This window comes from Notolepis coatsorum (assembly GCF_963971535.1).
Source record: "Notolepis coatsorum genome assembly, chromosome: 16".
Classification (NCBI taxonomy): Eukaryota; Metazoa; Chordata; class Actinopteri; order Aulopiformes; family Paralepididae; genus Notolepis; species Notolepis coatsorum.
In genome coordinates this window covers 109,755,404-109,769,007 of record NC_140180.1, presented here as the reverse complement: position 1 = coordinate 109,769,007, position 13,604 = coordinate 109,755,404, and positions in this window count along the sequence as shown.

The following is a 13,604-nucleotide window of genomic DNA, read 5'->3' as shown; positions in this document are numbered from 1 at the left end:
CTGAGCTGGTGTTAAATGTGTTGTTATAGTCAAATACACACTGAGCTGGTGTTAAATGTGTTCTTATAGAGTCAAATACACACTGAGCTGGTGTTAAATGTGTTGTTATAGTCAAATACACACTGAGCTGGTGTTAAATGTGTTCTTATAGAGTCAAATACACACTGAGCTGGTGTTAAATGTGTTGTTATAGTCAAATACACACTGAGCTGGTGTTAAATGTGTTCTTATAGACGCAAATACACACTGAGCTGGTTTAACTCTTATAGAGTTATTGTGTCTTCAGTCAGTCAAAGTTAGAACTAATCAAAATTGAGTATTTTCTTTCCCTCATCATTGGCTAAACCGTCCTCAATCTAACCGCCAATCATCCTCCACAGCTGAGGAGCTGTCAGGTCAGAGGTCAGCCTGGGGCCTTGAATGACGCAACACATCTCAAAGCATTGAGAGTCTTTGAGTGGCTTCCCGTTCATTTGACTATAGGCTCTTGGTCAATGTGGATGTTATCGACCCGTACAAGAAGCCTTAGCCTCCTACCTAGACCAGCATGAGATCAGGGATAAATAAAGCGGACAGAGAACATAAATATCTTGGGCTTTACGACCACCGCACTCGGTTCTTTCCATCCGAACCAGACCTTTTCATTCTCAGAGTTGTGCATTGTTTATGGCTCATAATCCATCATTGTCATTTTCTACGGTTTCAAGGTCATAAAAAGTAATTAATAGCTCGCCTGATCCTGATTCCAATTTGGCATGTTTGGGACGACAGGGGGTTCCTGCCGCGGCGGCCGCCGCGCCGCGAGACGCGGAGCCAGAGAATATAAAACAAATCAAGTTGTAAAAACCATCGTTTCTGAAGCCGTTTGCACGAGGGCACGGCGGAGCGCTGGCGCGCCGAGAGTGTCTCGTCTTACCGTAATGAGCGCAAGCACTCCTGTCATGGTAAGTACCAATGTAAGCAACGTGTCCATTTTATCAGCAAGAATTTCCAAATCCGACATTTGAAATTGCTACGGTAGTTATTTTTCTTTTTTTGCATCATCTGCAAATTTCCCCCCCCATGAATTACCTTAAAAGCATCGGTCGGACCCGGTGGCTTCCTCTATCATGTCAGTCAAACACACACACACACACAACCACTACACACACACACACACACACACACACACACACACACACACACACACACACACACACACACACACACACACACACACACACACACACACACACACACACACACACACACACACACACACACACACACACACACACACACACACACACACACACACACACACACACACACACACACACACACACACACACACACACACACACACACACACACACACACACACACGCACTCACACACACATACACACACACACACAACCACTACACATTCCAGACGGGCACCTCTCGGTTGAAGTGTTTCAGAGGAGGTCTCCTTGACTGTGTTTGTTTTGGACTCTTGACTGTACTCAGTGTTTTTTATTTTTGACATCTTTGATGGATGAACGTCCTGGATATTCGGGTCCTTCTAATTAGGAGGTGGAATTGTGTCACATTTCCCATAATCCCATACCCATTAGAGACCCTTAGAGACCCTCTGAGACTCTTAGAGAGAGACCCACATAGACCCATTTTAGGTGGGAGATAGCAGTTCAACAGTAGATGATCTTTAGGGGGAGATAGCAGGTCAACAGTAGATGATCTTTAGGGGGAGATAGCAGGTCAACAGTAGATGATCTTTAGGAGGAGATAGCAGGTCAACAGTAGATGATCTTTAGGGGGAGATAGCAGGTCAACAGTAGATGATCTTTAGGGGGAGATAGTAGGTCAACAGTAGATGATCTTTAGGGAGATAGCAGGTCAACAGTAGATGATCTTTAGGGGGAGATAGTAGGTCAACAGTAGATGATCTTTAGGAGGAGATAGCAGGTCAACAGTAGATGATCTTTACGGGGAGATAGCAGGTCAACAGTAGATGATCTTTACGGGGAGATAGCAGGTCAACAGTAGATGATCTTTAGGGGGAGATAGCAGGTCAACAGTAGATGATCTTTACGGGGAGATAGCAGGTCAACAGTAGATGATCTTTAGGGGGAGATAGCAGGTCAACAGTAGATGATCTTTAGGGGGAGATAGTAGGTCAACAGTAGATGATCTTTAGGAGGAGATAGCAGGTCAACAGTAGATGATCTTTACGGGGAGATAGCAGGTCAACAGTAGATGATCTTTACGGGGAGATAGCAGGTCAACAGTAGATGATCTTTAGGGGGAGATAGCAGGTCAACAGTAGATGATCTTTACGGGGAGATAGCAGGTCAACAGTAGATGATCTTTACGGGGAGATAGCAGGTCAACAGTAGATGATCTTTAGGGAGATAGCAGGTCAACAGTAGATCTTTAGGAGGAGATAGCAGGTCAACAGTAGATGATCTTTAGGAGGAGATAGCAGGTCAACAGTAGATCTTTAGGAGGAGATAGCAGGTCAACAGTAGATGATCTTTAGGAGGAGATAGCAGGTCAACAGTAGATCTTTAGGGGGAGATAGCAGGTCAACAGTAGATTATCTTTAGGAGGAGACAGCAGGTCAACAGTAGATTATCTTTAGGAGGAGATAGCAGGTCAACAGTAGATGATCTTTAGGGAGATAGCAGGTCAACAGTAGATGATCTTTAGAGAGATAGCAGGTCAACAGTAGATGATCTTTAGGAGGAGATAGCAGGTCAACAGTAGATCTTTAGGAGGAGATAGCAGGTCAACAGTAGATGATCTTTAGGGGGAGACAGCAGGTCAACAGTAGATGATCTTTAGAGAGATAGCAGGTCAACAGTAGATGATCTTTAGGAGGAGATAGCAGGTCAACAGTAGATCTTTAGGAGGAGACAGCAGGTCAACAGTAGATGATCTTTAGGGAGATAGCAGGTCAACAGTAGATGATCTTTAGGGGGAGATAGCAGGTCAACAGTAGATGATCTTTAGAGAGATAGCAGGTTAACAGTAGATGATCTTTAGGAGGAGATAGCAGGTCAACAGTAGATGATCTTTAGGGAGATAGCAGGTCAACAGTAGATGATCTTTAGGAGGAGATAGCAGGTCAACAGTAGATGATCTTTAGGAGGAGATAGCAGGTCAACAGTAGATGATCTTTAGGAGGAGATAGCAGGTCAACAGTAGATGATCTTTAGGGAGATAGCAGGTCAACAGTAGATGATCTTTAGGGAGATAGCAGGTCAACAGTAGATGATCTTTAGGAGGAGATAGCAGGTTAACAGTAGATGATCTTTAGGGAGATAGCAGGTCAACAGTAGATTATCTTTAGGGAGGAGATAGCAGGTCAACAGTAGATATTTAGGAGGATACAGCAGGTCAACAGTAGATTGAATGAATTAATGAATTATTTTATTTCGAATGTTTACAAATAAATAAACAAACAAATAATTTTTCGAACATTTTCACATATAAACAAACGAAAAGGATAGGTTTGAAGCCGAAGGCTTATAGAGCAACCTACCCCTAATTAAAAAAACAAATTCAAAAAAGTTTAAGTTTTCAAAATATAACTATATAACGTTTTCTAATATATAATAGATCTTTAGGAGGAGACAGCAGGTCAACAGTAGATCTTTAAGAGGAGACAGCAGGTCAACAGTAGATCTTTAGGAGGAGACAGTAGGTCAACAGTAGATCTTTAGGAGGAGACAGCAGGTCAACAGTAGATCTTTAGGAGGAGACAGCAGGTCAACAGTAGATCTGAGGAGACAGTAGGTCAACAGTAGATCCACATATAAGTAGGAACATCGTCTGAAAGCTGGGAACCTGAAGATTCATTTGAGATGCAGCTCAGCTCTGTGTGTCTCGTCCTAAATCTGTAATAAACAGTGTTTTTGTGAGGCGCTCATTAAAATGATGACAGTTTAGCGTGTATAAGGGCTTAGAACATTATGATGGAAGTACAGTATATCATCATCCCAGTATGTCAACTTGTTGCAGCAGTTTTTGATAAAAGAAATGTGTTTACACAGAGTTGGTGCAAAATGTTACCAAATCCCTCCAAAATACCACATGAACACACCAGACACCTTGACGAACACCATAGAAAACGGGTGTGATTTGGTATCAACAAATGCAGTGATGTCAGCCGGCCGCTGTCAGCCGCTCATGGTGTCAGCTGGTGGCGCGTCCCGCGGGTCTCCGGGGATTAAAGCGAGTGCGGAACAGTCCGTGTTGTCTTTGGTTGGTGTCTTCATGTTACAGTCTATACAGCCTCCATGTCATTCTTTACCATAGTGAGGCCGGCAGCGCCCCGCGTCTGTAATCTCTACATCAATAAACATCACACATCCATCAGCGTTTTGACAAGCTGTACTTGTCGCATGGCTTTTTTCCAAAATGTTCCTCGGATATCCAAAATAGGATATAGGTCAGAGTTGCCAATAATAAAAAAAAAATAACAATAATAAATAAAACAAAACTGTTATAAAAATTCTTTCCCCCGTCACCTGTCAACATCTGGCTTGAGAAATCAGAGATGACAGGCGACTGTAAACCCCTTTGGCGCGTTCCCTTTCAAGGTATTATCGTACGCTCCGACCTATGCCGCGGAAACTGATGGATTTATGAAGTGAGCTGTAGTTTGAGACCCTGCGTTCACACGAGGACACAGACCGCAGGGAAGGTGGCGAGCCGAGTACTGGATACACCGTGTTGGAGGCAATAAAAAAACGATTTGTCATTTCACCTCACGGCTCCCTCTTTTTTAAGAGAGCCTAAGGGTTCATGGCGTGTTCTTCGGAGGCGTTTTTGACAATGTGCACTCCAGATATGATTACCCCCCCCCAAAAAACCTGCTTCCTCACTCCGTCAGATAATATCTCGGTTACATTATATCTTATTTATACTTGTCTCGTAAACGTCCGTTGTGTTTATAGCCTGGGATATTCGGAGACACCAAAACAGACACGCTTCCCCAAAGAAAACACTCCCCCCTCCCCCCTCAATTAAAAAGACGTAGAACCGTGAGCCGAGAGAGGTTCACGAAGAGGAACTCACGCTATATTCACTTCTCATATCGGTGGGAACGGAAAAAAAGGCCTCTGCCATGTGTTATGAATCAAAATGGCAATGATGGAATTGAAAAAGAACATGAACCAAGGCACCGAGATAACCGTTTAATTGTCGCAGTGGTAGTGACCATATATATATGTTCTGCTCCACCGACAAGACTATTGCATGACCACTCTTTTCCTTTAAGGGCCCTCGCAGAGTTCTGTTATTTCATACCTATTACCTTACATTAGTGCACTGTCCCACCAGGTGCGCACACACCGGAGTACATGTGTGGGAGCCGTGATATACGCGGCGGCTATGAAAGGCTAGATTGAATACTGGATTTAGATGGGGTTTTAGTTGGGCTTACTGTCGCACACAACTGACACCCAACACCCCAGTGAAGAATGCCAACATATCAAGAGAGAGAGAGAGATTTGTCTGATGTATCAAATAGCTGCACGTCACTGAAGCAAGGTTCTACTTTTCACACATTCAAGTTAAAATCAAGGGGAGCTTGAATGACGCAAAAGGAATGAACTGAGTGAAACAAAACAAGACTAACTCGGTAGGGAATAGACTATCTGACTATATAAGAACAAAAGTCAAATAAAAACCTACTCCTGACTACCAAAACTAACAACACAAACATACACACAAAACATACAAAGAGTGCCATCACTCCTGACCTTGTGTGTCTAGACAATATACTACTATGTGTATCACAAGATGTATTGGGCCCCTTACCTGCTCCAATTCCCAACCTCCAGACACACACCAGACACACAGTTACAGCGTTGGCTAACTGAGTTACACAGAGACACAGCAGGCCAACAGCATAGCAGAGACTAAATGGAAGAAACAGGAAGGGCCACATCGTTTTAAACAACAGGAGGGCAGCTGATTGGCCAAATGGCGGATTGCTTGATAACCGGTTGTGTTCCTATTGGCGTCTCAATGCATGACAGGAACCTGGATCAAAGTAACAAGGTGGAGAGAGTGAGAGAGAGAGAGAGAGAGAGAGAGAGAGAGAGAGAGAGAGAGAGAGAGAGAGAGAGAGAGAGAGAGAGAGAGAGAGAGAGAGAGAGAGAGAGAGAGAGAGAGAGTGAGTGAGATGGGGAGACACAAAAGGAGAAACTAAATACAACAGCCACATGCTGGAATGTCCACCCCACCCACAAAAACAAACCTCTCACATTTTTTACTTACTATTTTAATTATACTACACACTACACTCGAGATAAGGCATCAGCTAACACATTATCTAATACCTTTCTTATGCCGAATGTCCAGATTATAGTTTTGGACCATCAGGGACCAACGCATAAGGCGCTGATTGTGGATATACACACGGGCTAGGAATACTAGCGGGTTGTGGTTAGTACAACCACAGGCATAGAACTAGACCCGACATAGACCTCAAAATACTGTAATGCGAATAACAAAGCCAGAGATTGCTTTTCAATTGTGGAGTAATTCAGCTGGTGTTTGTTCAACTTTCTGGAAAAATACCAAACAGGATAATCAATACCGTGGACATCCTCCTGTCCACACAGCACCAGCTCCCTCAGCACTGGCCTCTACCTCTCACTTACATGGTAGCGTAACATTTGGTGCTGCCAGTTCCTGTCTGGTGCTGGTCTGGTGCTGGTCTGGTGTTGGTCTGGTGTTGGTCTGGTGCTGGTCTGGATGTGGTCTGGTGCTGGATGTGGTCTGGTGCTGGTCTGGTGCTGGTCTGGTGCTGGTCTGGTCTGGATGTGGTCTGGTGCTGGTCTGGTGCTGGTCTGGATGTGGTCTGGTGCTGGTCTGGTGCTGGATGTGGTCTGGTGCTGGTCTGGTGCTGGATGTGGTCTGGTGCTGGTCTGGTGCTGGTCTGGTGCTGGTCTGGTGCTGGTCTGGTGCTGGTCTGGTGCTGGTCTGGTGGTGGATGTGGTCTGGTGCTGGTCTGGTGCTGGTCTGGTGCTGGTCTGGATGTGGTCTGGTGCTGGTCTGGTGCTGGATGTGGTCTGGTGCTGGTCTGGTGCTGGATGTGGTCTGGTGCTGGTCTGGTGCTGGTCTGGTGCTGGTCTGGTGCTGGTCTGGTGCTGGTCTGGTGGTGGATGTGGTCTGGTGCTGGTCTGGTGCTGGTCTGGATGTGGTCTGGTGCTGGTCTGGTGCTGGTCTGGTGCTGGGACAGCTGTAATAGCAGAGACCTTAGCTTCCACCGGGCGCACTTGGCCCTGCCCAACTTGCTTACCTAGGTAAGAGACTGTGGCTTTACCAAATTTGCACGTTTCCAGATTCAAATTAGCTGCTGCTAGCTTCTCAGAGACAGTACGAAGTGTTTCCACATGTTCCTTCCAACCAGCTAGACTAGAGGAATACACAACCAGGTCATCAAGATTTACAAGCATTACAGTTTGGAACATCGTTTAGAAACAAGTTCCCCAGTCTCTGAAAGGTCGCCAGGGTATGGACCTGCCAACAACCGTTCAGCAAATCAAGCATGCTTACATACAGTACACTGCTGAACCAAGACTGTCAATACAATCCTCCTTACGAGGCAATGGATACCAATCAGGGACAGTGACTGCATTCACTTTGCGGACGTCTGTACAGAACATGTGTGTATGATCTGGCTTCAGGGTGAGACACCCAGAGAACTCGGTACCGAACCTGTGTGTATGATCTGGCTTCAGGGTGAGACACCCAGAGAACTACAGAACCTGTGTGTATGATCTGGCTTCAGGGTGAGACACCCAGAGAACTACAGAACCTGTGTGTATGATCTGGCTTCAGGGCGAGACACCCAGAGAACTACCGAACCTGTGTGTATGATCTGGCTTCAGGGTGAGACACCCAGAGAACTACAGAACCTGTGTGTATGATCTGGCTTCAGGGCGAGACACCCAGAGAACTCCAGAACCTGTGTGTATGATCTGGCTTCAGGGTGAGACACACAGAGAACTCTAGAACCTGTGTGTATGATCTGGCTTCAGGGTGAGACACACGGAGAACTCCAGAACCTGTGTGTATGATCTGGCTTCAGGGCGAGACACCCAGAGAACTCCAGAACCTGTGTGTATGATCTGGCTTCAGGGCGAGACACCCAGAGAACTACAGAACCTGTGTGTATGATCTGGCTTCAGGGCGAGACACCCAGAGAACTCCAGAACCTGTGTGTATGATCTGGCTTCAGGGCGAGACACCCAGAGAACTCCAGAACCTGTGTGTATGATCTGGCTTCAGGGCGAGACACCCAGAGAACTCCAGAACCTGTGTGTATGATCTGGCTTCAGGGTGAGACACCCAGAGAACTACAGAAGAGAACCACAGAACCTGTGTGTATGATCTGGCTTCAGGGTGAGACACCCAGAGAACTCCAGAACCTGTGTGTATGATCTGGCTTCAGGGTGAGACACACGGAGAACTCCAGAACCTGTGTGTATGATCTGGCTTCAGGGTGAGACACACGGAGAACTCCAGAACCTGTGTGTATGATCTGGCTTCAGGGTGAGACACCCAGAGAACTCCAGAACCTGTGTGTATGATCTGGCTTCAGGGTGAGACACACAGAGAACTCCAGAACCTGTGTGTATGATCTGGCTTCAGGGTGAGACATACGGAGAACTCCAGAACCTGTGTGTATGATCTGGCTTCAGGGTGAGACACCCAGAGAACTCCAGGGGCTAGAGCTTAGCTTGACCAACCCATGTTCCTGAAGTGTTCACCTCCTGTTTCAGATCAGCTCTCTTGGTAGCATTAACACAACAAGGGTGCTGTTTTATAGGTGCAGCATTCCTAACATCGATACCATGTTGTAAAACTGTTGTCTGAGAATGTACATCACCAACGAGAGATGGGTGGTCTGTGTCTAACTGTACAAGTCAGATCCCTGCTCCTCTGACAAGTAAGGCAAACGGGATGGTACAGTAGCTCGACAAGCATCTCTGAATTGTACAACCTAGCACAGTGTTGTGGAGAATAACTAAACGATCCTCATCCTCACTGCAAGTAACACCAGAAGCAATCACCTGAACTGAAGCAGACGTGGTTGCGTTACTATTTACCTCCTCTGGCTGAGAGTTCCCTGAGTCTAAGGTGATACAACTTCAACATGTTAACATGGCACACGTGAGTCTTGCGGTCAGGGGTACTTACAGTATCACATAATCAGTGTCACTGAGCCACTCAACACTCCTGGAATGGGCAACAACACTAAAACCTTATCACTTGTGTTGAACAAATGAGAAAGAAGAGAAGAAGACTGAGATGAAGACAAGGCCTCTTTAGCAAGAGAGCAGGCATGATGTAGGCGCTCTCTGAACTGGCTGACATAGTCCAACACTTTAGTCTTTGGACTAGACTCAGACATAAATGTCTCTTTTAGAACCATCAATGGGCCTCGTACAGTATGACCAAAGACAAGTTCTGCAGGGCTAAACCCCAGTGACTCACATGCCCTACTGACAAACAACACAGATGGGACAGCATCATCCCAACTTTTCTCTGTCTCCAAACAATATTTAGAAAGTACTGACTTGAAGGGCGTGATTTTCTCCCGTAGCCTATGTTTGCGAATACGCTCTCTGATTGGCTAGCCGCGTACAGCGAAGACCCTCTCTGATTGGTTTAGCGCCGAAGGGTCTCTTCCGCCTTGTACATATATATATTCTCTGCTTCAAAGTGGTTATGCTTTGGCCCTCTTTCGAAGTGGGTTATGCTTAGAGTTAGGGTTAGGGTTAGGTTTAGGGTTAGGGTTATGGTTAAGGTTAAGGTTAAGGTTAAGGTTAGGGTTAGGGAACAACATATCAATTGTTGTTGAATATGCGGAAGAGACCCTTCGGCGCTAGCCAATCAGAGAGCGTCTTCGCAAACATAGGCTATGGAAAAAAAATCACGCATTTGAAGGTCTGGTGCCAACGTTCAAGCGTACCTTGTGTTTCAGGATGGTATGCACTAGAGACTTGTGGCCAAAGACTGTAACACTTGCTTAAACACCTTCAATAGAAGGTTTGTGTCTTGATATGTCTGTATAACCTTTGGCAAACCAAAGGGGGAAAAAAACTTAGTCAAAGCTTTCAGAACAGCTGTGGTGGTAATCTTCAGGAAACCTGGTAGCAATGCACATTGTGGTGGGCAGAAAGTGGTTACCGGATTTCGTTTTTGTCAGGGGTCCAACACAGTCGACAATTACCTTCTCAAAAGGTTCACTCATGACAGGTATTGGGCAGAGATGGGCAGGAGGAATAACCTGATTTGATTTTCCAGTGAGCTGGCAAGTATGGGATGTCCTACAGTACTGAGCTACGTCTGTTTTCAACCCAGACCAAAGGAAGTGTTTCAGGATTGGATTGTATGTTTTTGTGATCCCTATGTGACCAGACCATTGATTCTCATGAGTCAAACTCAGCACTTGCTGACAATAGGCGGTGGGTACTAACTGTTTGATACACAGCATCCCAAGCTAGGCGTCTAGTAGCAGTGGCATAAACATGCCTTTATCTAGAAAACAAGCGACCATGATACAAGGACTAACACTAGACAACAGGTAAATATCGCTGCTGTCGGGACAAAACCTCATAACTCCATTTTTTAAATATTTATTTTTTTATATAAATCAACTCCGTAGATCATCCTCCATATGTGTGTGTGGGTTTTACAAAGTTTAAACAATGGGAAAGCATTAAACCGATCATCTGTCTAAACCTCCTAACTCTATTCACCCTCAAATCTGTGTTTGTTTTTTTCATCTGCTGAAAAGTTGGGTTTTTGGAGTTATGAGGTTTTGTCCCGACAGCAGCGATATGACTCAGTCTTGATAACAAGGACTAACACTAGACAGCAGGTAAATATGACTGAGCTCTTGATAACAAGGACTAACACTAGACAACAGGTAAATATGACTGAGCTCTTGATAACAAGGACTAACACTAAACAACAGGTAAATATGACTGAGCTCTTGATAACAAGGACTAACACTAGACAACAGGTAAATATGACTGAGCTCTTGATAACAAGGACTAACACTAGACAACAGGTAAATATGACTGAGCCTCTTGATACAAGGACTAACACTAAACAACAGGTAAATATGACTGAGCTCTTGATAACAAGGACTAACACTAGACAACAGGTAAATATGACAGAGCTCTTGATAACAAGGACTAACACTAGACAACAGGTAAATATGACTGAGCTCTTGATACAAGGACTAACACTAGACAACAGGTAAATATGACTGAGCTCTTGATAACAATGACTAACACTAGACAACAGGTACATATGACTGATCTCTTGATACAAGGACTAACACTAGACAACAGGTAAATATGACCGAGCTCTTGATAACAAGGACTAACACTAGACAATAGGTACATATGACTGAGCACTTGATACAAGGACTAACACTAGACAACAGGTAAATATGACTGAGCTTTTGATAACAAGGACTAACACTAAACAGGTAAATATGACTGAGCTCTTGATTGATTGATTGATTGAAAACTTTATTAACAGATTGCAGAATGGGTACAATACAGTACAGCTCAATACACACAATTGTTAAGGGGATGCAGACCAGAGAAATACTTTCGTCTTGTTTACATCAGGGTCCCCCATTTTCAATTCATCTGGACATATATGACATACATGACATACAGATAGTCAGTACTCAGTTAGTCCTGATAACAAGGACTAACACTAGACAACAGGTAAATATGACTGAGCTCTTAGTCTTGATAACAAGGACTAACACTAGACAACAGGTAAATATGACTGAGCTCTTGATAACAAGGACTAACACTAGACAACAGGTAAATATGACTGAGCTCTTGATAACAAGGACTAACACTAAACAGGTAAATATGACTGAGCTCTTGATAACAAGGACTAACACTAGACAACATGTAAATATGACTGAGCTCTTGATAACAAGGACTAACACTAGACAACAGGTAAATATGACTGAGCTCTTAGTCTTGATAACAAGGACTAACACTAGACAACAGGTAAATATGACTGAGCTCTTGATAACAAGGACTAACACTAGACAACAGGTAAATATGACTGAGCTCTTGATAACAAGGACTAACACTAAACAGGTAAATATGACTGAGCTCTTGATAACAAGGACTAACACTAGACAACAGGTAAATATGACTGAGCTCTTGATACAAGGACTAACACTAAACAACAGGTAAATATGACTGAGCTCTTGATAACAAGGACTAACACTAGACAACAGGTAAATATGACTGAGCTCTTGATAACAAGGACTAACACTAGACAACAGGTAAATATGACTGAGCTCTTGATAACAAGGACTAACACTAAACAGGTAAATATGACCCAGCTCTTGATAACAAGGACTAACACTAGACAACAGGTACATATGACTGAGCTCTTGATACAAGGACTAACACTAGACAACAGGTAAATATGAGTTATTCTCGTGAAACACTTGTATTGTGGCTTACACTGGGTTACGACGGTTCCAAAAACCCTTCAAGAATACATGTGAACATATTATATACCCACTCACGTCACGTGGTCAAAAGTAATTCCGTATTGTGGCTTTAAGGAAGGCATTGGGTGCTACCGGCTCGGCCCTAATGAAAATAAAGAACTCTTTCACCTCAGCCTAAACACGAGCACATAGTAGCACCAGCACGCTATACTGTAAACAGCGTGGCGTTGGAACGAACACAGAATTTCAATCAGGCCCGGGGTGTGTAGCCATAACATAAATGAAGAGGCTTCCGGGACGGGGAGCGGGAGGGGCTGCTGGCCGAGTCTGGCCCAGAGCTGATACTGCGCCGGCTAGACCTAATCATGGCCCTCGGCCGTGCGATGAAAGGCCAATTAACAACACGGGCCGACGTCACTCCGAGAACGCGAGCGGCGCGGCTCTCTCATCAAACTCTCATTTTGAACTTCCTCCCTCCACTGCACTAATTGTGAGAAAAGAGGAGGAAGCTGTGAGAGAAAGGATTAAGACTTTGTGGCGATGCCAGCTAGCAGACAAAAGAAAGGGGTTCACTGCTGATTAGACACGAGGGCCCCAGTTTTGAGAGTCTTTGAGAGTTTGAGTAGTGGTAAATTGAGGGTCCCGCGTATGTAATTCACCCAGTATTTGGCGAACCAGATCAACCCTCCGCCTTGCCTCTGATGAGGCAAGATCCACATCCTCGGATGTGTTTTCAGGCACTCTCTTAAAGGGGCACGTCACCAAAAAACAATGCTGATTTATTTGGCACATAATCTCACGCACATCCAAAACCTTGAAAACTTTTTGCGCACATTCATTTAGTTTTGAACGTTTCTGAGAGTGAATGAGTTTGAATATGGCACCAGTGATGTCATCGAGGACATCGGATCCTTGTGCCGTGTTAATTACAGCTTAATGACATGATAAGGTAGCGGTCCCTATCATGCTGCCATGATGAATGCAATGCGGCGTGGGGTGAAAATAACACATTTTACTTTCTTATTAAGATGTCAGCCCTCAGTAAAAAAACAAACAATGTTCTACAGTAAGTACACTTAACAAATATGTGTGTTTAT